This window comes from Nyctereutes procyonoides, unplaced genomic scaffold (genome assembly GCF_905146905.1).
Source record: "Nyctereutes procyonoides isolate TBG_1078 unplaced genomic scaffold, NYPRO_anot_genome, whole genome shotgun sequence".
Lineage (NCBI taxonomy): Eukaryota > Metazoa > Chordata > Mammalia > Carnivora > Canidae > Nyctereutes > Nyctereutes procyonoides.
In genome coordinates, this window is record NW_026575146.1 from 10,454,127 (window position 1) to 10,479,318 (window position 25,192).

A 25,192-nucleotide genomic window follows, 5' to 3' on the forward strand; every position below is an offset into this window, starting at 1 on the left:
AATGGTTGGCAGTTTCTTAATAAAGTTAAACACAACATACCTTCTGACCAACAGTTCTACTCTTTAATATTTACTCAAGAGAAAGCAAAACATGCCTCTACACAAAGACATGTACATGAATATTCATAGTGACTATTTATAATAGTCTCAAACAGAAAACATTTCAAATGTCTAAAAAGAGGAAAAGAAGTAAACAAATTGTGATATATGATACAATAGGCAGCAATAAACAGAAATGATACATGCAACAGCATAAATCAATCTCAGATGCATTATGCTGAACAAAAGAAGCCAGATCCATAAGCACATGCCAGGTAATGCCATTGATATGGATTCTGGAACAGACAAAACCAATCTGTGGAGAAAGAAATCAGAATGACGATTGAGGCTGGAGAGAGAAGAGCAGCAGGACTGACTGTAATAGAGCAAGAAGAGAAATACTCTGGATCTTGGTAACAGCATGGGTTATATGAATATGTGCATTTGTTAAAACTCAGAACTAAAACACTTATGAGTGGTGCACCCCACTATATGGAAACTATACTCCAACAAAGTATTTTAAAGTAAAGATGGTTATTAGACAATATTATTTTGATGAAGTGAAAATTAGACGTGAAACAAAGCAATAAAATAGGGCAAATTCATTCCACTCTTCCCCTCTAGGAGTCTAAGCTCCAGGCTGTGGATGAAATGGAAAGCACAAATCTGTTTTCCTTTCCATCTGACTAGAATCACAGCATGCTTCTCATTTTAAAGATACATATTTTCTAAGCAACATGCTCCTGATGTCAATAGTTAACCCCCCCTCCCATTTGGCCCATAAACCAAACCTATCCTCATCATCCAAAACCTGCAGAATATATGGGGATCAGTTCCAACATTAGCTGTGTTAGTAGAACTATGTATTTCTGTCTCCAGCAGGATGCCTTCCAGGGAGACTGTCAAGGGTAAGTCTGAATATATATGATTTTTACTTTACATGCTGACTTTAGAACTTAATTAGGGTAAGCTCTGATTTCACAGTAATTGTTCCTATGTAAGTTGATAAGTAATATATGCTAGATCCAAATGAATAACTGAATTCCTATCAGATGATTCTTGTTGCTCTGGTTATAATTAAATGTACTGATTGTACTTGAAGTGCATTAAAATTCTCCTTAATCCTTTTTCTTCCCTCCCCCTACCAAAAATCATGAACTATTTATAAAACTTTCAGAGTCTCTTCATTTGGTTTTACTTATCTGAACTCATAAGCCATGCATGGTAAATTTCAGACCTATAATTTGTGGTTTCCTGCTTCCAAGATTACTCCAGAGCAGTTCTCCTGTGACTGTTTTGCTAGTTAAATATTTACACATATTCATGGGGTACACAGGCAGTTCATATTTGACATGATTTAACAGCATCTACATCTGTTTCTCATTATAATATGACTGGAAAATGTGCCTACTAAACATTTTTTTAATATAGTTGTCCAAAACATTGTTTCAACTCTCATCTTGAGACATTTCTATGTAAAGAAAACAAGTTAAGATGGCCCCTCTCGGGCCCTGTTTCCTTCTCAATTTCCCTTTCTCTGGCTTTGGATCCTCTCTTGCTAGCAATCATTATTTTCCAAGTGTAACCAAAATATGAGTAATGTCTTATTTTTATCAGTGTGTTAAAGACACAAAATCAGTGGGGATGTGAAGGGATAATAATATGTAAATAAAAAAGCCAACCAAATGCAAAAACTGGCTTTGAGTTTGGTACTCCAAGGTGAGCAAGACTGCATTTGAATAAAGTCCCTGCAGATATAAAATGCTTCAAAGCTGTTTCATGTTCCCAGTGCACAACTTCAAGCATGGTCCTTCCAAATAGAAGACAAAATGAAGAAGAAGAAGAAGAAGAAGAAGAAGAAGAAGAAGAAGAAGAAGAAGAAGCAAAAGCAAAAGGAGGAGGAGGAGGAGGAGGAGAAGAAGAAGAAAAAGGAGAGGAAGAAAATGAAGGAAAGGAAGAAGCAGCAAAGAAAATTTTTGACTTTCAAGAGATAATAACTTCTAAGTCCCCCAAATTTTAAATCACAGCACAAACATTTGTTCTAACTCTTCCCCTGTCTGTTTAACGAAGTGAATCAAATTTTAAATTCATATATTTTCCCAAAAAATATAAAGCATAGTTAAATTAGGAGAGTATTCTCCTCAGAACAGTAATTTAGAATAAATTGATATTGTATGAATTTCATTCTGTTGTTTTGGGTTTCAACCCACAAGGCTGTTTTCTCATTTCTAGTCATATATTGTTACCTGAAGCAATCACAAGGTACCATGAAAACAAAACATAAACTCCTGGGTGAATTATAAATCCTAGAAGCCAATCATAGTTCATATGTATCAAAGAAGCTAAAATCAAAGGGATTAGGGATGATTATTTTCAACCATTTTGAGACTCATTTTTCCAATTTGTGTCTAACACAAGACCTTCATTTTTTTTTTCTTTCTTCTTCCCTGATTATATTTTGGCCCCTTCACAGCTCGTTACACTCTGGAAAGAAAGAGATTGGATAAAATAAAACGAGATGAAACTAAAATGAGTGCAATTGGCCTCAACAGCCCTGAGGAAAAACTTTAAAGAGGCCTAGAAAACTTGGCTCTAATAAAACTTGTGCATCTGAGGATTTAAATAATCTTCAATATTCTTAATTCCTGTCCTTCTGAGACATAGTTTGTAGACATTCTATTTTATGAAATAATATGAAAATTTTCTCAAATCCAGCTATCACACTGTATATTCAGAGAAGCACTTTCTAGGATACTATATGTTTTCTCAAACAGATATAAAAATAGATATATAGATATGTATATACATACATACACACGTACACACACATGCATGCGCACACATAAGTAAGTGTTAATTTTGGTTTGCTGTTCTGATACTTCAAATACCTATACTGGTTTTAGAAGAAAGTAAATAATCACAATATGTGAATAAACAACTTGCAGATGATACAAACATTTTTTACTCATGAACTATCATTACATAGTAGATAAACATTCCAGGAAAGAGGATAATATGTACATTTAAACTTCTTTCTCAGCTTCTAGACAGGTAAAACATAATGAGTATCCAAAAACCCAAAGAACGTTATAAAATCTTCCAGAAGGCAGAGGAGGGAATAGTTCCCAACTCTTTTTATGATGACAGCAGAACCTTGATACCAAAACCTGACATAGATATTATAAGAAAATTGCAGACCAGCATCTTTCATGAACACAGATGTAAAAATTCGTGGCAAAATACTGGCAAAATTGAATCCAGCAATATAGAGAAAGGATATTATATCATAACTATGGGGAGTTGATTCCAGATTTAACATTTAAAAATCAATCAATATAAATCATCATGTTAACAGAATAAAGAGAGTAAACTATATAATCATTTCAATAGATGCAGAAAATGTATTTGCCAAAATTCAAAACCCATTTGTGATTAAAAATATGAAAGACTTCCAAGCATGCAAGTTATAGAAGGGAACTTCATCTCATAAAAGGCCATCTATGAAAAAAAAAAACTTACAGCTAACATCTTATTTATGGTAAAATATTAAGTACTTCCCTATTGTTAAGAATAAAGCAAAAGATGTCCCATCTCACGACTTCTATTTATTCTTGTATGGGCAGTAATAGTGCAATAAAAATAAGAAAAAAAAAGACTTAGAGACTTAGGAAAAGACATAACTGTCTTTTATAGAAAATCTTAAGGAAAATCAGAGGAGTCTGGGTGGCTCACTTGATTAAGCATCTGGCATCAGCTCAGGCCATGATCCCAAGGTCCTGGGATCAAAACTCTTGTGACCTTCCTGCTCATGGAGAGACTGCTTCTCCCTCTCCTCCTCAACTGTGCTCTCTCTCTCACTATCTCTCTCTCTCTCTCAAATAAATCAATAAAATCTTAAAAAAAAAGAAGGAAAGTCTTAAAGAATATCAAAACCTTGTTTAGAAAATCCTAAGGAATTCATGTAGAAAATCCTAATAAATCTTCTAAAAGAAAATTCTTAGAAGTAATCACTGAATTTAGCATGGTCACAGGATAAAAGATTAATATAAAAAATTCTATTATATTTCTATGTAGCAGCAAAAAACTGAAAAATAATATTTTAAAAACAATTCCCTTTACAGTATCATCAAAGAATAAGTAGGGATAATTTTAACCAAAGCATGTAAGATCTCTAAACTGAAAACTACTATGAATTGCTGAGAGAAGATCTAAAGAAAATGTAAATAAATAGAGACATATGATCATGGATAAGAAGACTTAAAATTATTCAGATGTCAATTCTCCCTATACTGGCTGGTATGCTCAATTCACTCCCAAAGAGAATCACCAGCAAGCTGTTTCTGTAGAAATTGACAAGCTGATTCTAAAATTTTTGTGGAAATGCAACGGACCTATGATAGCAAAAATAATTTTGAAAAAGAAAAATAAAGGTGGGGGATTCATAGTACTCTCTAATGTCAAAACATATTATTAAGCTAGAGAATCCAGACAGTGTGGAATTGGTACAAGAAAAGATAAGTAGATCACTGATATGAAATAGAGAATCCAGAAATAAATTCATACATCAGTGAATTTATTTTCAACAAAGAAACCAAAGTAATTCAAAGGAAAATGAAAGTTTTTTTCTTTTTTTTTTCTATAAACAGATCTGGAAATTTGGATACTTCTATAGGAAAAAGTAAATATCAACTTTTACTTACTCCAAAAACAAAAATTAAGAAGGCAAGTGACAGGCCAGGAGAAAATATTCATAATGAATATATGTAACAAGAAGACTGTATCCAGAATATATAAAAAATCTAACAAACAAATAGCAAAAAAAGATGAGCAATCCATTAAAAATAGAAAATAAACTTGAGCAAACCCTTCACAAAAAAAAAGATATATAAATAGCTAATAAGTATATGAGAATGTGCTCAACATTTCATCAAGGAAACACAAGTTTTGCTTTTAACAGGATAACTTAAATCAAAATAATTGACAACACTGAATATTGAGAGTAAGTAGGACAATGATGTCACTCGGTATAACTACCGGATTTTAAGATAGGACAGACACTTTGGAAAATGTTTTCCTATACCTACCCTACCAATTTCACTCCAAGTAATTATTTAAAGAGAAAAAAAACTAAATTCCTCAAAGCTGTTCATAGTAACTTAATTATAATAACAAAAATTTGGAAAAACTCAACTATTCATCAAAAATAATGGTTGAATACATTATCATATATCCAAACAATGTAATTTTATTCAGCAATGAAAAGAATGAACTGCTGACATGCAAAGCAACATGAACCATCTTAGAAACACGTAAGAGTACTTACTGTAAAATTCCATCTATATGAAGTTCAAAATAAAAGGAAAACTAATCTATAGTGGATAAAAATCAGAATAGTGTAACCTATAGTGAGTGGAAATTTACAGAAAGGAGGTTCAGAAAACCTCTGGAATAATGGAAGAGTTCTACTTCTGACTGTAGTGGTAGTTATATGGGTATACACATTCATGAGATTTAAAATTGTACACTTAATAAATAAGTGCCCAAAAAACAAAAGGATAGAAACATGTCTGGAGGGCATATTAACCAATCTGAAAAGCCAACCTACCAAAACCAGAACAATTTAAACAACAAAATAACAAAATAACAAAAATAAGGATTCCTTCATTTATTCATTCAGTAAAGGTATGTTGAACGCTTACTATGTGTCACATGTCAAATGCTTACTATGTGTCAAGCAGTGCTACCGGTAGTAGAGAATCAGTGTGGGTATGGTCTACAACATCTCTAATATCTTCAAGTTTATAATCTAGTGGAAAAAAAACAGATGTTTTAAAACTTAATAATTAAATCATCAAGGGAAGTATTAGAAAGTAATATCAAAGACAAAGGGAGAGAAAAAATGTGAAAGTGTCTGGGTGGCTCCTTCGGATTGAGGGAAAACTTCTCTAAGGGGCTGACTTCTGACAAAGATCTAAATGGTTAAAAAGATTTTACCATGTAAAGTCCAAGAGGAAGAATACTACAGGCAGGAGGAACGGGTAGTGCAAAACCCCTTATAAGTACAAGCATTTCCTGTCAAGATGGAGTAATAGATTCTGGGTTCACCCTCCTTGCTGAAACAACAACAAAAATAGACAAATTATATGAAACAATGGCTCTCATGGCATTGGAAGTCAGGAATGTAGGACAGTGATCCCCAAGAGATAAGAAACCAACAAGGTAAGTCTCAAGATTACATCAGTTGAATGCACGGAGAAAGCTTTCAGTCCGCAGAGGAAATTGAGAACTCAAAGTTGAGAAAACTCAGAAAGACCTCTTTGCTGGAGACTCCAAAGCAATCAGTTCACAGGGCAGAGGAACAGAAAAAAGACAGCTATATAGAAAAAGGCCTCCAGAGGTTTGCAGAGGATCTCCTTTCGGACTCACGAGGAGTAATGGCTAATAGAGCCAACAAAGGAGATAAAGTAAACTCATAAAAAATAATCACAAAGAAGACAGAATAAGAGAAAAGGGAAGAAAAAATCAACATAGCAAATAGAAAGCAAATAGCAATATGGTCAGTTTAAAACCAACCACATAAATAATCATGCTTCATGTAAGTGCTCTGACACTCCAATAAAAGACATAGATTGTCAAATTCGATAAAAAAAACAATATCCAACTATGTCATATAAGAAATGCATCAAAAATAAGGACACAAATAGGTTAATAGAAAGGATATAAAGAGATAAACCTAAAGTAAATCAAAAGAAAGCCACATTAATATCAGAAAAAATATATTTAGGGCAAAGTATAGTAGCTAGGATATGGAACAGCACTTCATAATGACAAAGGGATCAATTCATCAAGAAGATCTAAAAACCCTAGAAGTTTATACAGCTAATAACAGAGTTTCAAAATACAAGTAGCAAAAACTGATTAAAAAAAAAACTGCCAGAAAAAAATAGAAAACTCACCATTAGTCAGATTTCAGCTCTTCTCGCTCCTGCCAGCAGTGATACATGTGTTAAAATTGATGAACCTACAGTGACACATCATTATCATCCAAAGTCCATAGTTTACAGTAAGGTTCATTCTTGCTGTTGTACATTCTATGGGTTTTGAAAAATCTGTGATGGCATGTATCCACTAGAATAGTAACATAGACTATTTTCATTGCCCTAAAAATCCTCTCCCTACTCCCAACCCATCAACCTCTGATTTTTTACTGTCTCCACAGTTTTGCTTTTTCCAGAATGTCATACAGTTGAAATCATACAGTAGTAGCCTTTTCAAATTGGCTTCTTTCATTTAAAAGATTCATTAAACTTTCTCCATGTTTTTTTTTCATGCCTTAATAGCTCATTTCAATTTAGCATTTTATAATATATTCTAGCCTCTGGATGTGCTACAGTTTGTTTATCCATTCCCCTGTTAAGGAAATCTTGGTCGCTTCCAAGTTTTGGCAACCACATTGCCCAATATCTATAAACATCCGTTGTGCAGGTTTTTGCTGCAACATAAGTTTTCAGCTCCTTCGGGTAAATAAACACAGAGTACTATTGAAAGATAGTATGGTAAGGATAGGTTTTGTTCCATAAGAAATCACCAAACTGTCTTCCAAAATAGCTGTGCTCTTTCAAATCCTCATCAATGTATGGGCGTTCTTATGGCTCCACTTCCCCACTGCCGTTTGGTGTTGTCAGTGTTCTGGATTTGGGCCATTCTAATAGATTGTTTTAATTTTCATTTCGCTAACAAGATAAGATGTTGAGCATCTTTCATATGCTTATTTGTCTTCTGTATCTTTGGTGAGATGTATGTGCAAATATTTTGCCCATTTTTTAATCATGTTGTTTGTTTTCTTTTTGTTGAGTTTTAAGAATTCCTTGTATATTTGGGATAGCAGTCCTTTTATCAGATATGCCTTTGCAAATATTTTCCCAAATCTGTGGCTTGTCTTCTTATTCTCTGATAATGATTATATTTTAATGCAGCACATTTTATCTTTTTTAAGATTTTATTTATTTATTCATAGAGACACACACACAGAGAGAGAGAGGCAGAGACACAGGCAGAGGGAGAAGCAGGCTCCATGCAGGGAGCCCGACGTGGGACTTGATCCCGGGTCTCCAGGATCACACCCCGGGCTGCAAGCAGTGCTAAACCACTGAGCCACCGGGGCTGCCCATAATGCAGCACATTTTAACACTAGCTGTGCCTTCAGTTCACCAAGTCTAGCTAGGTATATATTGAAAGATAATTAAGATAAAAATAAAAGTAGTGTCAGAAACACAAAGTCACAAAACATACTCATAGGTCCTGTCACCCAAGCATTAGCTGCTATTCGCAAATCCACTTAGACTTTGGGAAAATTAACAAAATGAATTCTGTTGATGTTGTTCAGCAAGTCAGATTTTTCCATGTGATTGTAGGCACCCCTAAGATCATGGAATGAAGAGTAACAAAAAGACAACAAGGATGGAAACAATGATATTGTTTGATATTTTGCTCCCTGCTATCATCACTGTTACAGTGTTTAAAAATTACGGAAACAAAGTTTTCCTTTGTGGCAATGGTTGTTTGTTTTATTTGTTGGGAGCAATGTGAGGGATCAGTTTTAAATAATACACCCTTGTTATTCCAATTTACACAGCTAAAGTTGTTAAACTGAAAGGAATGTAAATTTCCAAGCTTTAGATAAGGTCAAAAATGTCAAAATCCTGCCTATCAGGTCACCTTTCTCACTCTTCACTATCTACTTTTGTAAATTTGGAATTTTCCATGATAACAAAGTTAATTTTTTTAAAAATGAATGCTTAAATACATTGAAATTTAGTAATGTAGCTTAATATCTAATAGCATGTGGAAAACATCTAATAAAGCCACATTTCATCAAATTAAATTTGAGTCAAAGATTTGAGCATATGAGATAATATAACTATTAGAGCAAATTAGGGGAATTTATTTCCTTTTGAAAATGAGAAAGCTATCCTAAGCAATATACGAAACCCAAATTCCAAAAAGATTAGTGAACATGACTACATTAGAAAATGTTTTTTTCTGCACAGAAAAAAAAAAAACCATACAAAGTCAAAGACAAATGATCAACTGAGAAAAATATTTCGACACGTATGACAATGAGCTCATTTCCTTCATATATAAAGACCTCTTACAAATCAGTTATAAAAGACCATTAAATCAATAGAAAAATTGACAAAGAACTTTGAGGCAGTTCATAGAAAAGAAACACAAATGGTTTATAACATATGACATCATCAAGAAATGAAAAATAAAATGCCAATATTATATAATTTTTCATTTATTTGAAGCAATTCTTAAAATCTATGTCATTTAGATATTTAATTGAATAAAATCAACATGTAGAACTATCTATATGGTGTGCCTCTACCTGTTTAAAAACAACCATATATGGCACGCCTGAGTAGCTTAGGGGTTGAGTGTCTGCCTTTGGCTCAGGGCGTGATCGGGGTCCAGGATCGAGTCTCACATTGAGGTCCCTGTGGAGTCCTGCATGGAGCTCCCTGTGGGGAGCCTGCTTCTCCCTCTGCCTGTGTCTCTGCCTCTCTCTCTGTCTCTCATGAATAAATATAATTAAAATCTTAAAATATATATATAAATAAATGTAAATGTTATATATATACACATATATGTATGTATGTATGCTTAGATATGCATAGAACATTCTAGAAGAACATTATGCAAACTGGTTACTGTGGTTTCTTCTATAGTGGGAGTCTGGAAGTCCTAGATAAGGAGTAAGCATAACTTTTCATCCTGTGTTCTTTTAAATGTTTAAATTTTTAAATGAATGTCTGTATTACCTTACCAATAAAGAATACCTAGTAAATAAACTATTTTATTCAACAAATATTTACTAAGCATCTGCTTTGTGCCAATCACCCTTTTAAGCACTGGGAATACATAGAGTGGGCAATAACGTGAATCTCTAACATGATTCTTGGGGGAAGATAATAAAAGTTTTGAAAGAATTCTGTTCAGTCTAGTAATTTTGACTGCAACTTCATGAATATTTCCTTTGAATGTCCCTTTTTTAAATTTAAGTGAATATATTTAGTTTCATATAAAGTAGTTGCTAGAGTTTCTCTTGACACAATTGTCATTATCATAATTAGGATGGACCTTGCTGAGTTAGAAGAAGCAAGATGAAGTTCATCTTTTATGCTGCCATATGTATTCATATCATTTAAGAATTTTGTTCTCTGCAACAAAACTGCCAATCCTCTGTCTTTTTTAATGGTTTATCTATTTTTTAAAAAAATGTTTTATGTATTTATTTGATAGAGAGAGAGCACAAGCAGGGGGAATGATGGGCAGAAGGAAAAGGAGAAGCAGGGTCCCTGACATGGGGCTCCATCCCAAGACCCTAGAGATCATGACCTGTGCCCAAGGCAGACACTTAATGGACTGAGCCACCCAAGATGCCCCTATCATTTACCTATTGAGAGTTAGGAAGCTTCTTACTCCCTTACCAGTTAATCCATTTTTTTAGAATTTAATCTAACTTATGTCCTAAAGATTCAGAACAAAAACAATCCCTGAGTTGCTTACTGTTCTCATTTCCATTGCATTCCTAGATCTTTTCCCCTAGATACAGAACAACAAGGTCAACAAAATGTGAAGTTACATCTGTTAAGACTGATTCACTTGCAAAAAAAAAAAAAACAAAAACAAAAACAAAAAAAAAACATATTTTGGTTAAAGGGTGGAGTAAGGCAAAGAACAGTATTTCTAAAACATGTTTAATGAACCCTAAGCTTGCTCAGTTCTGCCAGAAAGGTGTTCCTTGGCCAATAAACTGGGAAAAACTGCTTATTAAATTTCCCTACAATTAAGGGTGCCTGGCTGGCTCAGTTGGTTAAGCCTCTGACTCTTGGTTTTGGCTCAGGTCATGAACTCATGGGTGGTGGGATTGAGCCCCACAATGGGCTCCTCCCTCAGTGGGGAGTCTGCTTAAAAGAATCTCTCTGTCTACCCCTCCCCCTTTCTCTCTCTCTCTCTCTCTCTCAAAATGGATAGATAAATCTCAAAAAAAAAAAAAAACTCCCTATAATAAAATCTTTTTCCATGTGGGAGATTTACAACATATATCAGCATGTTAGAAGTGAGTTAGATAGACAGTTCGGTAGTCATGGCTGGGGTCCCTAACAAGAAAATATGGCGTCAGGACAGCTAAGATAAAACAGCACTGACATCCTGTTTTGCAGCTTAGACAGGAGTGCACTAGCATTCTGCTTTGCAGCCTTTCCAGAAGTGACTTCTGCAAAAGTCCTAAAATAAAACAACTGCAAGGCATTTGTCCCTATCAGGGGCAAAGGGCAATTAAGACATAAGCCCCCAGATGTCAGCCAAAAAGATCATCAGCACGTGGACATGAACCTAACAGGTAGATAACTACCTGGCCAAAGCCCCAACTGGCACAACTCAGCACACCCTAATTGCTAAAGATAGTTCCACAAAAAAGCTCACAAAAAACCCTACACTTAGAAACTCCAGGGGCACTCCTGGCTCCCTCACCCTCCCCAGGGGCTTTATTTTGCCCCTGTTCAATAAACCTTGCTTTGCTGCCTATCACTCTTCATCCAGTCCACCTCTTCATTCTTCAAGGCAGCGTGACCAAGAACCATGGGCAGTAAAAGCAAAGAAATCCTGCAACAAGCATATCAGTGGCCCTAAAAAAAATTCCTTCAGTGAAGATGTTTGCCTAACATTGGATCCTTTCTTCCTCTCTTCTCTCTGCCACAAGTTAGCACTGTGACCTCACTTAAGACTCTGATTTTCTCCAGCCTCAGTGTTCTTCTGTCTCAAATCTAAGAGTTGATGCCAGATGATGTCTGAGGCTCCCACTTCACTTATCATTCTAGATTCTTGATTTCACCTAAGAAAAATTAAGCAACTTCGGCATTCGACATTATTGAATGATTCAAAACACAAGCCAAGTCAATAACAATCTGCAAAAAGGAAGTTTCTAATATTTTTTATGATTGACTAATGTGATATGGAGTGATACTCAACCTAAAACACCAACTGGTTTATTACAAATAGCAAGGAAAGATATTTTAAATTTCTTTCCAAGGCTACTAAGCATAAGTCTCAGAAGACAACAAATAATTACCAAACTGCACAAAAAAGTATTAGTTTAGGTTCTATTTTTTCTGGTTCTAAACAGGAAAAAAATTTAAAGCTACCTTCTTGTAAAATGACTAAGAGTAATATTTTTTAAGTAACTATTCACTGAGCAACTTTGTCATGATTTCCTAGATCGGTCATGCAAAAAAAGAAAATAGGTTATTTCTTCATGGATTCCCTACCCATTTGACTGCCAGAGAGTCCTGCAACAGCCTTGTATTATGAAAGTCCAATGGCCCCAAAGCCTAAGGAAGCAAATGAGGAAAAGAATAGATTTCTGGACAGCTCTATGTTAATTAAGAGATCTCCTGTCATCAGGGGAATTTATAATCTCAATTCAAATCAGGACTAGTTTTAGTATTGAATCTTTTTTTCCTCACAGCAAGCTCCAGAGCATGTTCTGGCCCCACTCTGGAACTCATGCAGTTAAAATCTCTTATTAGGTCCCAGCTAACCTGAAGCTTCCATCTGTAAGAATTATAGCACAACATACCTCTGCGGCAAGGAGCACACTCTTGTTCCCCAGAGAAAAAGAAACTGAAAAGACTAAGTATATGTGGGGTAGGAATGACTGAAATTCCATATGGCCTACCAGAATAGAATACTTTCTCAGAGGGATAATCCTCCCTGATACAACACATCAATAACCAATAACAACAAGCGCAGAATCCAGTTTTTTAAGTGTGGGACAAGTGACCCAATCCAAACCACTCCCTTAAAACAAAATAGGATGGGAAACAACTTTCCTTTTAACAGAATACCAACCAACTTTTAAAATTATAGCTTCTCTTTCAGCTAACACTCTGCCCAAGAAAGTTCTACTGGTTGCAACTCTAAAACCAATCCAAGAATTTTCTCTTCCAGGGCCCCTCACAAGTATATTCAGCCATGAAACCAGGCTTCTTACATGCTGATTACCTCTTGACTTTTATCACACACATTGCTTCCAAGACATCCATGGGCAAAAATAGCCTGGCTTAGTCCTGAAGTGTGACCCAGCATTTCCCAGTCTATCAGCTGATGGTGAACCTTAATAGGAATCTTGTATTTTCATTTGTCAAAGACACAGTTCCCATCAAGAATATTCTGCTATAATTTCATTCATTCACATTTAGACAAACACAACTGAAGAATCAGGGATCATGACATTTTCATACTTCATACCTGCAAGACATTTGGCCTATTCATCGCGTCTTATAAAACAAATGCAACTTCTGGTGAAAGGCTGTGAATGACAAATATGTATCTGAGAGTCTAAGCTCAGTAAATCAGGAAACTAAAATTGACTGTTTTATGTATGTATTTAAAATCTTTCTGGAGCACCTGGGTGGCTCAGTTGGTTAAGCTCCAACTCTTGATTTTAGCTTAGGTAGTGATTTCAGGGTCATGAGATCGAGGCCCACCTGGGGCTCCTCAGTCATAGAGGAGTCAGCTTGAGAGTCTCTCTCTCTCTCTCCCAATGCCCCTCCCCTCATGCTCTCTCACCCTCTCTCAAATAAATAAATAAATAAATAAATCTTTAAAAATACATAACAAAAAATAACCTCTGATTTAAAAATCTTGAAAAAGTTTCAAGAGATCCTCTCCTTCAGAGACTCAACCATTCTGTGGAGGTTCTTCTGGAATCCTTTCTCTTCTATGGCAATAAGAGTGCCCCCTCCACCCTGTGCAGATTTCCAAATCACCAGAGAAACTACCAGGTAGAAAGCCAGTCCAAATATCCTCCAAGCCTAAAAGAGGTCGTCGCTTAATGAGGGAGATACAAGAGAGAAGAGGACACTGGTAGAGGAATTTGTTGTAAAATAGTTGCATTACAGGGTCAGGAAAAGCTGTCAGTAAAGATATGTGTGATTGGGATATCCCCAAAATAGCTTATGAAATCTAGATACTCAGCTGACCTTGAGGCAGACCTTGTGGGGATCTTGGAAGGGACAGTGGTTAGGGAGACTTGAAAGAAACTAGATCTAATGGAAAAGCCAGGATTAACTCCTACCTGGGGAAATACAGGTCTGTATCTTACCCAAGAACACCAAAACTAGATGGGCTTCATTTCCTGATGGTCTTCAGTGTTACTGAAACTGCAGTCATGGGCTGCATCATCATACAAGCCAATTCATTTCAATTTTTCAACCATCACAGACTACCCCCTCAATCCTGACAGCTTGTACATGCAAAGCCTTGACAGAAAAGAGTTTCAGAGGAGAAGAAGGATGAAATCAAGTAAATCTACCACCTTCATAGGCAAAGAACAATCCCTCATTATCCAGAAAGACATTTGAAATGAGAAAAGCTGAAAGAATCTTAAAAAATAAATGATGTGGACTTTTCTGTTGGGCAGTTTAAATTGAGAGGATCTAGATCAGGCCTTTATCAGCTCAAGGCTGGACATGTAGGCCAACTGGTTTGGTAATCTGAATTAGTGTTCACTTGGAAGGATCTGACTGGATAATTCATGCACTGGTGTTAGTAACTCATAACAACTTAAAGACCTTTCCCTGCTAAGAATATATTCATTTCAACCCAGATTTAACAGTGAAGAATATCAAGGACTAAGGAAATCTAGACAGTGAACTAAGCATTACTTCCAACCAGTTGTACACATTTGGGAAATCACAGAATATCTTTGGACCTCAGTTCCCTATCCATAAGGTGGTGGTGTTAGAGTAAATGGAATCTAAATTCCCACCCAGCTAAAATAGGTTTTGTGTCTGATTCTCCGCAATAAGCATTAACATTGGGTATTGGAGACAGATGAGTAAGGGCCTTCCAATCCCAGCAAGTGTAAGGCTAAGAATACATGCCTAATGGGATGACCCAGGCTTCAGGGGCAGGAGATGATTAGATTTGAACTCAAACTTCACCTTGATGACAGATCAGTAGTGAATTTACTGACAAAGGCCAGGCAATAGAATTCTCCAAAGGGGAAAAAATCTGTAAGAGACAGTAATTAGAGTTCAAGGCTCAGCTAAGCCATTCACTAACAGCATGGTGTGGACATACCATTGAACCATTCTGAGCCTCAGTCTCCTCAATGGATGTACTACCATCTGCCCTACCTACAGACAGCAGAAAGTCTTTGTATCAATATAAGAAAATAAACACATACACTCAGTAGATTGTAAATCAGCCACAGCTCAGAGCTTCCATGTGAAGAAGCATTTAGGATTTAGAAGGTCTTCCTATGAAAGAATAGAACAAAAACAAAAGCAAACACAAAAGCTAGAAAAACATATTTTTAAAGATTTTTTTTTTTGTTTATTCATGAGAGACACACAGAGAGAGAGGCAGAGACACAGAGGGAGAAGCAGGCTCTATGTACGGAGCCCAATGTGAAACTCAATCCTGGGACTCCAGGATCACACCCTGAGCAAAAGGCAGATGCTCAATCGCTGAGCCATCGCTAGAAAAACATTTTTGAGAAAGCAGCTTCCTACTTGCCCAATCCTAAAATATAGACACTAAAATATCAATCTATGACACTTCTCTAGGCTCTCCAAGCACATAGAGCAGATTTTCAATGGAAATGTCTGCATAAAAAAGAAAAAAAAGACAGCTAAACCTGAGTCTTTGTCAAACTTACCCAAAGCCCCAGGGGATGTAAGACATTCACTTTAGCCAGAGAATCACAGAATCTTTCCTTAACACCAGGAGACCAGGCACAGGCTGAAGAGTTAAGCAAACTGCAAAGCTCGACAGAGAGAGTAATCCAATGTGCCTGAATAATCATGAAAAAAAGAGGTACAGAAGCTGGCGGTAGGAGGAAATAAAAGATATTTGACAACAGCCAAGATTGCCTGAGGAGTACTGATTGGGTTGAACAAGTAGGAAAAAAAAAAATTGTTCTTACTTGAATGGCCAGTTGGCCAGGAAGAAAAATATTAGACACCAAAGATAACTTGACCCAGGGACAAACACAAGTACGCAATAGCGTAATATAGTAGGACTGGAGAACACAAGTACGCAATAGCGTAATATAGTAGGACTGGAGAAAGAGCTATTCACCCCTAAATGAGGGATGAAGAGAAACTAATGGCTTTTTAAAAAATTATACCTAACCAAGATCATTTGTTTGGATCAACTCTCCATGAATTCACAGAAGAGTATAAGGAGAAAATCCAGAGACTGTTGGGCAATAATTCAATTTTAAACATGACAATAATGTAAGTGCATCTGAATAACCCCACTAGCAAGAGGAAACAAGTGGGGAACCAGGGTTAGATCAAGACTTGAAAGACAGGGGAAGCCTAGGTGGCTCAGCAGTTTAGCACCTACCTTTGGCCCAGGGCGTGATCCTGGAGTCCCGAGATCGAGTCCCACATCGGGCTTCCTGCAGGGAGCCTGCTTCTCCCTCTGTCTGTGTGTGTCTCTGCCTCTCTCTGTGTCTCTCATAAATAAATAAATAAAATCTTAAAAAAAAAAAAAAAAAAGACTGAAAAGATGGGTGTTCCAATCACTCTGTGAAACAACAGTTGAAGAAAATTGAGGTCAGGGAACCTCACAAGAGAGAAGCTTGAGAGACAGCAAGGCAGAGAACCAAAAAGTAAATCAGATCAGATGCTATAGTTGACAGAAAGACTGAAGGAGAAATTTGAGAGAAAGAGAGAGAGAAGAGTGCATGAAAGTATAAGTGGTAGAAAATCCTGAGTCGTGAGGCCTACAGATAAGTGGGTATGGGATCAACCCTGAAAGATGCTGAACCCGGGAGGATGAGTACAGAGAAAGGCCCCAGATTCTACCAAAGTGGAGTCTTTGAGAGCAATGGTAACAAATATGAGCCTGTGAGGCAGAGACAGAGATACTCAAGGCCCAAACTGAGTCCAGGACTGAGGGGAAGCTCTTGCTAATTTGCTCCCAATGCAAAGGCCATGGAAGTAAATGTTTAATGCAAAGTGGAAATGACCATACCCATGTCCAGAACCCTGCTGTTATAAAGAATACCAAAATGTGAAAGCAAAGCTGCCTCACAGGGAATCCCTGAGGCTTCTTGTTCTGCTTACTCACTCTTGCTTCGATAGATAAATGCTCTGGTGCCTCTCTCCTCATGTTAGCTTGCTGGCTCTCCGGCTCACAATAGCTGGGGGGTCTGATGTTCCTCTCAAGGCAACTGATTTGTACCTAGCTTTGGAGTGTTTATGAGTGGTCACAAAATAAAACTAACTGGTACTCTTGTGCCCAGCTCAAACCTTGCTTGACAATTCTCTCTTAAGTCCCCATTACCTACGCAAAAGCGGCTCTACTTGATTAATCAAGTTGAAAATCCAGCTCCAGGAATCTCAGTAGCTTGTGTTCCAGGGTGAAATCTAGTTCTAGCTGGAAAACTTTGGCCAAGAGAGTTCAAGTTCAGATCCTTCTCTTTGACAGATGGCTGTAACTAAATCTAACCAAGAAATGGTAGTGTTAATTCATATGATATAAGGAAAACTAAAAGGTAATCTCGTTCATGCTCTTGCAGTGAAACACCTGGTAAATATTAGGTTTTCAGTAAGCATGTGGTGAATGTTGAATATTCAAAAATGGGCTCCCATCACATTATATGATTAACATTTATATTCACTAGTGATAATAATTATTTGCCTTTTCTTTTTGTCAGAGTGGCAAGAGAGTTTGGGGTTTACAGTTCAACGAAGAACCAGAAAATAAGGCTTTTAGCAAAATTTGCTTCAAGAGTTCAACAGGTTGAAAGAACAAGTTGTTATAATAGACCTGTAATTTAAGTGAATTAATAAAATGTTCTTGTTGCAATCGTTAATTTGCTTAAAAAGCAGAATCTGCAAACACGTTCAAGAAATTAATGAGACTATATATGGTCATGAGACTATAAAAACTATTGCAAACTTCCCTAATGCTATGCTATGCTCTGAGGTATCCAAACAGAATAATCATAAATAAATAGTCTAAATTTAATAAATTATGTATTTAATAACTTAATAATTAATCATTTATTTAATAATTTGTTTATTTATTTATTTAATAAAATAAAATGAGACTTACTATAAGTTCAGCCAAGTGAGTTGTGACATGTGGTACTGAATTACATTCTATAGAAGTGAACAATGTCAAACTGAAGTTCCTGGGAAATATTTTGAGACAGCTTCATTTCTCTCTTTTCTGAGAGGTCTGTATTTTCCTATTTTAAACCAAGGTCTAATATCAATATAATATTTACCCATGAATGGTTAAATGTTCTATTTCTCTCTGACATTAGAGATCAGTACACAAGACTTAAAGCATTTTTCTTCACAATAGGGAAAAAAAAGAACTACCTTATTCAAATCTGAAATAGAATTTCACAAATTTCTGTTGAGCATTTTTTTTTAAAGATTTTATTTATTTATTCATAAGAGGCACAGAGAGAGAGAGAGGCAGAGACATAGGCAGAGGGAGAAGCGGGTTCCATGCAGGGAGCCCGATGTGGGACTTGATCTCGGGTATCCAGGATCAGGCCCTGGGCCAAAGGCAGCACTAAACTGCTGAGCCACCCGGGCTGCCCTCTGTTGAGCATTTTGAAACAGATTATATAAAATGAATAACAAGTCCAAAGAAAATTGAATATGGATCAATTAAAAGAGGAAGGAAAAAAAACAGGCCATCTGGGTGCACAGTCGGTCGAGCTTCCAACTCTTGGTTTCAGCTCAGGTCATGATCTCAGGGTCATGAGATCAAGCCCCCCATTGGGCTCTATGCTCAGCACAGAGTCTGGTAGAGATTCTCTCTCCCTCTGCCCCTCCCCTGCCTCTCTCTCTCTCTCTCTCAAATAAATAAATAAAATCTTTTTACAAATAAAAGGGGAATCAAAAATTTATTTTTAGTTTTGGGCAGATTAAATGACTCACCTCACACAATGATGTTTTCCTGCTAAAAGAATGTTGTTCTGCTAGAGGCGATTATGGTAATAAGAATTAGGGTAATTTAAACTCCATTGAAAAGGGGATTTTAAGAGATTCTTATGTTGCAGAGAAACCCAAGAATAAGCTTGAAATCCTGGCTATTTATGCTGTCATTAAAATAGCTTGGTGGGTACCAAATTAATTTTATGTGTCTGAGGACTGATTAAGCCACTATAATGACCTGATGGCTCATTGATTAGGGAGTTTCCATTTGCTATCTACTTAAGGTTTTAGATTTTATATTTGGACCAAAGCATCATCACATTGCATTATTTTCCATGTCAGAATATTTAACCTTCTCTTCCAACATACAACTTGAGGAAGTAAATATCCTCCCAAGTAGACACAAATGTTCCATATCCAACAAATGACCACATTGGTACAATAATCTGGAATCCCTGGCTAGATGCAATTTATAAAAAGATGCCCTTTTAGAGATTTCACAATAGCCTGATTTTCATTTTGTAAATGTGTTTCATTGTTTAGTGTCTTTATTCATTCCCATTCAATGATGAAGTGACTCTACTGTTTAAGGCCCAATGCCACAGGTTAAAGTCAGAGAAATGAGTCATGCTGGATTTGGTCCCTAGAAATGTTTGCCAGCAATACAGATGAGCTTATCACTAGCACTTAAAGTGACTTTTATTCTTTCCTCTTGTATGGTTTCTAGGGCTGTAGTAGCAAAATACTATAAACTGAGTGGCTCAAAACAACAGGAATTTATGCTCTCATAGTTCTGGAGATCAGAAGTCAGAAATCAAAATGTCTGCAGGGCCATGCTCCCTCTGAAACCATAGGGGAGAATCTTTCCCTGCCTTTCCCTAGATTTCTGGTGCTGGGTGGCAGTTCCTTGGCATTCTTTGACTTACAGCTATATAATTCCAATCTCTGTCTTTATCATAACATGGTGTCTATGTGTCTGTCTTTACAGGGCTACCTTCTAATAAGGACACCAGACATATTGGATTAAGGGTCCAATCCATCATGACCTCGCCTTAATTCAACTAATGACATCCACAACTACTTTATTTTCAAATAAGGTCACATTCTGAAGTACTGAGTGTTGGGACTTCCACATATGTTTATTGGGGAGGGATGCACAATTCAGCCCATGATACTTTTAATCCTTTTCTGCCAGTAATGCTCTTGTATGCCAAAGGAGTCTCTGCATAGTAAGAAACTGGAAAAGGAGCAAAGATAGAAAGCCCCATTGGTTTACAGCACTTTTACTTTCTTCCACAGCAGAAAACATACTGCTTAGGAATTTTTATCTCTGCTTTTATCGATGAGAAGACTTATGTGTAGAGAAGTGAAATGCCTTGCTTGGTAGCACTCAATTGTCATATGTCACGGGCAACCCAGATCTCCTAAGCCCTTGTCCTATACTGCTCCTGGTAATACATAAAGCCTAATCAAAAGCCCCATCAATATGTTGTCCATAGACATTCAAAATGCAAATTGGATATTTTCAGATGGGTAAGTTATCATTATAAAAGAGCCACAAGGAAGATGCTTCGGTGCTGAAATTGTTGTGTGCCTTGACGAGGGTTGCAGACTACCCAAGGATGGTCCTGAGAGCCATGAATGCTACCAGCCACCAGGTCCCTTTCTTCCTCTCTGGTTGAGTGGCAGTCCCAATATAACCCCACCAGACCACCTAAAATGTAGGCTACAGTGACAACCATATGTGCTATTTTATAGGGCATGGGCAGTTCCCTGAAGAAAAAAGAAAAAGTCCTTTTCACTCCCCCTCAGTCGGGAAATGGAGAGGAATTTCACTTAAGGAGATTTCAAGGTGGACAATGCATCTGCTCAGACACATTCTTTGCCTCTGCATTTTTGGCCTCAAACCACTGGCTTACATAAGAAAATCTCTAAGGTGAATGAAAACAACACAGGACCCTGTAACACAGTGGTCAGGCCACAGGGGAGACACATGAAGATATGGGTTTGAATCCCATCTCTATCCTGGGGATTTAGAAAGGGGACTTTCCTCTCTGGCCTTTGGGTTTAGGGAGAGGACAACTCTTATTTCCTGGGATTGTGTTGAGAAGTGACTGAAATTGTTCATGTAAAAGTGCTGGTTATGGTACCTGGAACATAGCAAGTGTTCAGTAATATCGTGGGTATTTATTCAGTGCTGCACACATGCAGCATTCCAAAAATGCTACAGACTCTCTACCCAAAAGCCAATTTTGCTATTTCTAGTTCAAGTCATATTCCACACTGGGCTATTTGGGCAGTAGGTATCTTGTCTGTTAGACTAATTCTTTCCTTAGCTTGCTCTCGCTAATGTATTCAGACATTTTTGAAAGAGCTTATCCACATTCTAGTAATTTGGGGGTGAGTTTAAACTGGCTAAATTTCACTTTTCATCTACTTCTATTTCAAAAGCTGTTTAGTTTGGGAGGCCTGTTTTTCGTCTTTTGCCCCTTTGGCAAATGTCTCTCACATGATCATTTCTGAGACAAAGGAGAGTAGCTCAAAACCTGGGAGACCAAGTGTGTGATTCCAAGTTAGTCTCTGATCAGGGACTCCTCCATCAAGCTGGCACTGGCACCATGACATGGGATGGCCAATCCCAACAACAAGAATTATTTCTTGACTTCACAAAAATGTTTTGCCGATCTCTCCCAAGATGATAAAGAGTTAATATGCTGGAAAAAAATTTTTACTCTTTTGCTGGAAACTCTAAACATAATTTAGAACTATTAACTATGGAATTAACTGTTGAACTTGCTAGAAAGTCATCCAATACAGGTTGAGAGGCAGTTATAAATCATCTAGAGAAACTAACCCATTTTTTAACGTGATTCTAGGGACTAATTAGACCAGTCAGCCCCAAGTGGGATCGTATTTGTTTATTTCCACTTTAGAGTTATCACATGATTCCATACTAGTCTTACTCTCAAAAGGAATCCCCGTACAAACATTAAATCACATAAATGTGTCATTTCTTAGATTGCAATGAACCACAAACATTAGCACACTATAAGAAGCCACTTTTGTTTTATTTCTGGTGAAAGATTACAAGAGGGTAAAATATTTGTTCCTTTATTTTAATTCAACATTTATTTTATATTCAGATTATTGAGGTAATCCAGATAATGCTTCACTAATGGAAAATTTAGAAAAAAAAATAGAAAAGTGCAGAGACAAATATAACTATCAGCTATAAATCCACTAATCATATAGTAACATTATAACACATTTACCTCAACCTTGCTTCTCTACCATATTTTTACATAATTGAAACAGTTGTGCTTCTGCTTTTTTTACTTAACATTAATAAATAACAACTTATGGAAATAAACATCATTGTACTGATGGTATTCCTTTATATAGATACACTGCGTGTGCTTAACCATCCTGATAACTAGGCTTGTAACATTTCTTTGTAATAGGTAATTCTTTAAAAGAATCATGCTTATTTATGTAATTTAGGAAATATTGAAAAGTATAAAAAATATATAAATTGGTGGTTAAATTTTTAAATGTGGCTGTGATGTTGAAAACACATTGACAACTGTCATTTAGTGAGGATCCATGAAGTAGCAGAGCCTGTGCAATCAGGTTTGTGATCTTCACACACAGCCCAAAAGCTCAGAGTATTATAATCAGCACTTTACATGTCCAGAGGTCATAGCTTTTGAACAGATGGATCCGACCCCAAGTTTACATTTTCTCCTGGCTATGTCATATTGCTGCCCCATAATCCCCTGAACTCCACCACCACATCTACCACCACTGCTGCCACCATTACCTCCACCATCACCACCATCTCCACCGTCTTCACCACTACTTCTACCACTTCCACCATCACCTCCACCACCAACTCCAACTCTATACCATCACCTCCATCACCACTATATCATTCATCCATTCAACGAAAATTGATGGAGAGCATACTATGCGGCAGACACTTTTTTGAGCCCTCAGGGTATCAGAATTCCCTCATTTGCATGATTTTTTTCAACACCAAGAGCTCATGGTTTAGGATTTTCTTAATTTCCACATACTGTTTGCCCTATGAAACATGCTCGCAAATTGTCAACCTGTGTTGGCATTACCAGTTCCCACAACCTAGTCTCCACGCTGGATGGAAAGCAGAAGTTAGCTGTTCAAGAAGGATACCCATGTCAAAAGGAAAGTCTCAGGCAATAGTCATGAAGTAATAGCTTATCTCTTATTGCCACAGAAAACTACCACAGGAAAGAACTTCCTATTTCCAGACTCAGCTGATGTACATTTGCTTAACGCAGCTTGCCTGCAATAGTTTACACACAGAACCTCCCCCAGAAAATACACTTGATGTAGAAGGAAAGGAAAGGAAGAAAATGAAAAAAAAATCAATTGAAGAATGAGTACCTCAACAAATACATACACTGAAGTCTCTATCCTCCGTACTTGCACAAAAGAAACCCATAGTCTTTCTGTTCCTATTTTCTATGTAAAATAATTTGTGGTGGAGGAATCAGACTCTATATATGACTGTGCCCTGCCTAGGACAGTAGTAGGAACACATCGGCCCCTTGCAGAAAAATAAAATCCAAAATGACAGCCAAAGATGCCTTGGTGGGTGGTAACTCTGACTCTTGCAAGTAAAGTTCTTTCACATATACACAAAGAAAACCACATATTCACATATACCAGATGTCCTTGGTAAAAAACCTCAGGACCAACATTACCTAAGTTGTCATTTATATACAGGTATTATTTCAAGCCTGTGGCTTTTACCTAAAAGTAAAATCCCCTCCAGCTGCCTACATACAAAGAAGACTCCTCCACAAATAACGCAGCTTCTCAAAAGAGGGCAGCCACAGAGCATTTCCTCCAAGCAAATTCCTCAGGACCCAAACAAATGCTAAATTGTGCCTTTCTAAATCAAACCCATGGTCTGTGGTCCAAGTGACTGTCAATACAACATCCATTCAAGAAAGAGAAAAGCAGAATGAGCATCCAACCATTCTCTAAGGGAATTAAAGAGTAATTTTAACACTGGACTTCCCAGCAGCAGATTCATGAAGAGCTGAGCAAATATCGTGTCATATCCCAAGAGTCACATTTAAAAACTCATCACCATTCTGAAAGAGAGAGTGCTAACGTATCAATTACTTTGTCATCTTGATAAGCCAGGCAATGACTGATACATCGGCCAAGGAGTGATTTTACTTACATGCAAGGGAAAGAGAGTAAATCCAAGAGCTGACTGGTTATCCCTGAATTCAGAAAACTCATAATCCACTGAGGAAAAGGCCGAGGATTCCACCCCAAGCAGCAACAGCTCTGGAGGCTCAGTCTACACAGGACTACAATTAGAAGCTGAGCAGAGACTGAAGCTCTTTCGAAAGAAGAGGAAGTGTCATCTCTACTTCCTCAATTTTCTTGTTCTTTCCTCTTATCATTATCTGTGTCCCTTCCTCGATTCCCAAATCCAGGGCGCTATGCACGCAAAGCACGCGCGGCCTGTCTGCGTGACTTCACTTATCCCAAACACTACCCAATGTCTTCAGTTCCAGGACACATGTACAAAACATCACCCGGTTTTGCTTTCCTGTTTTGGAAGCAAAGATGTTTATTTACAGGCGGAGGGTGGGAACATTTGCAGAGCTGTTCTCAGTATGTTCACTGGAGATGCCGCTCCTTAATCATCCACCTCTTTTAGGCTCAAACTTGCTTCAGATTTCTCTCTTTCCTCTTCTCCTAATAGTTTATAAGGCTCCTCTAAATAGAGGGCAAAAGTCATCTTTTAGTGTAAAAATAAGTCTGAGCCTGCTCCTGTTTGGCAGCACAAATACATAAATTCTCAACAGCAAAACTTGTCTTTCCCACACCAGGCAAGGAAATGACATGCTGAGAGTGAGAGAGAATTTGAACTCCTCACCAATACATTTCCAGGCCTCACACCTCTCCTTTCCAGCGGTCGCCATCTTGTTTCTTTAGACTTTAGGAAGAGTACGGTCTCACTATGTTTACAATCTGCTTTCAAAGAAAAGGAAACAAAGAATTGAGGAAACATTAGAATTGAGCTCATGACCAATGCCATTTTCCAGAATGTGGGAGCTACTCATTAGCATGAATATTGGTTAGCTGATTGCATTGACATTTAGAGGCTT

The 25,192-nt window shown here is 37.1% G+C and overlaps 1 protein-coding gene across 2 annotated transcripts in view; it reads right to left on the reverse strand.

Moving 5' to 3' along the window:
- Positions 1-15,863, reverse strand: part of IPCEF1 (interaction protein for cytohesin exchange factors 1) — a 166,010-nt gene extending 150,147 nt beyond the window's left edge. For both annotated transcript variants that reach the window (XM_055309938.1, XM_055309937.1), the window contains exon 1: positions 15,770-15,863. The gene's annotated coding sequence lies outside the window, so the exon portion shown is untranslated. The remainder of the gene's footprint in view (positions 1-15,769) is intronic.
- Positions 15,864-25,192: the final 9,329 nt, after the last annotated feature.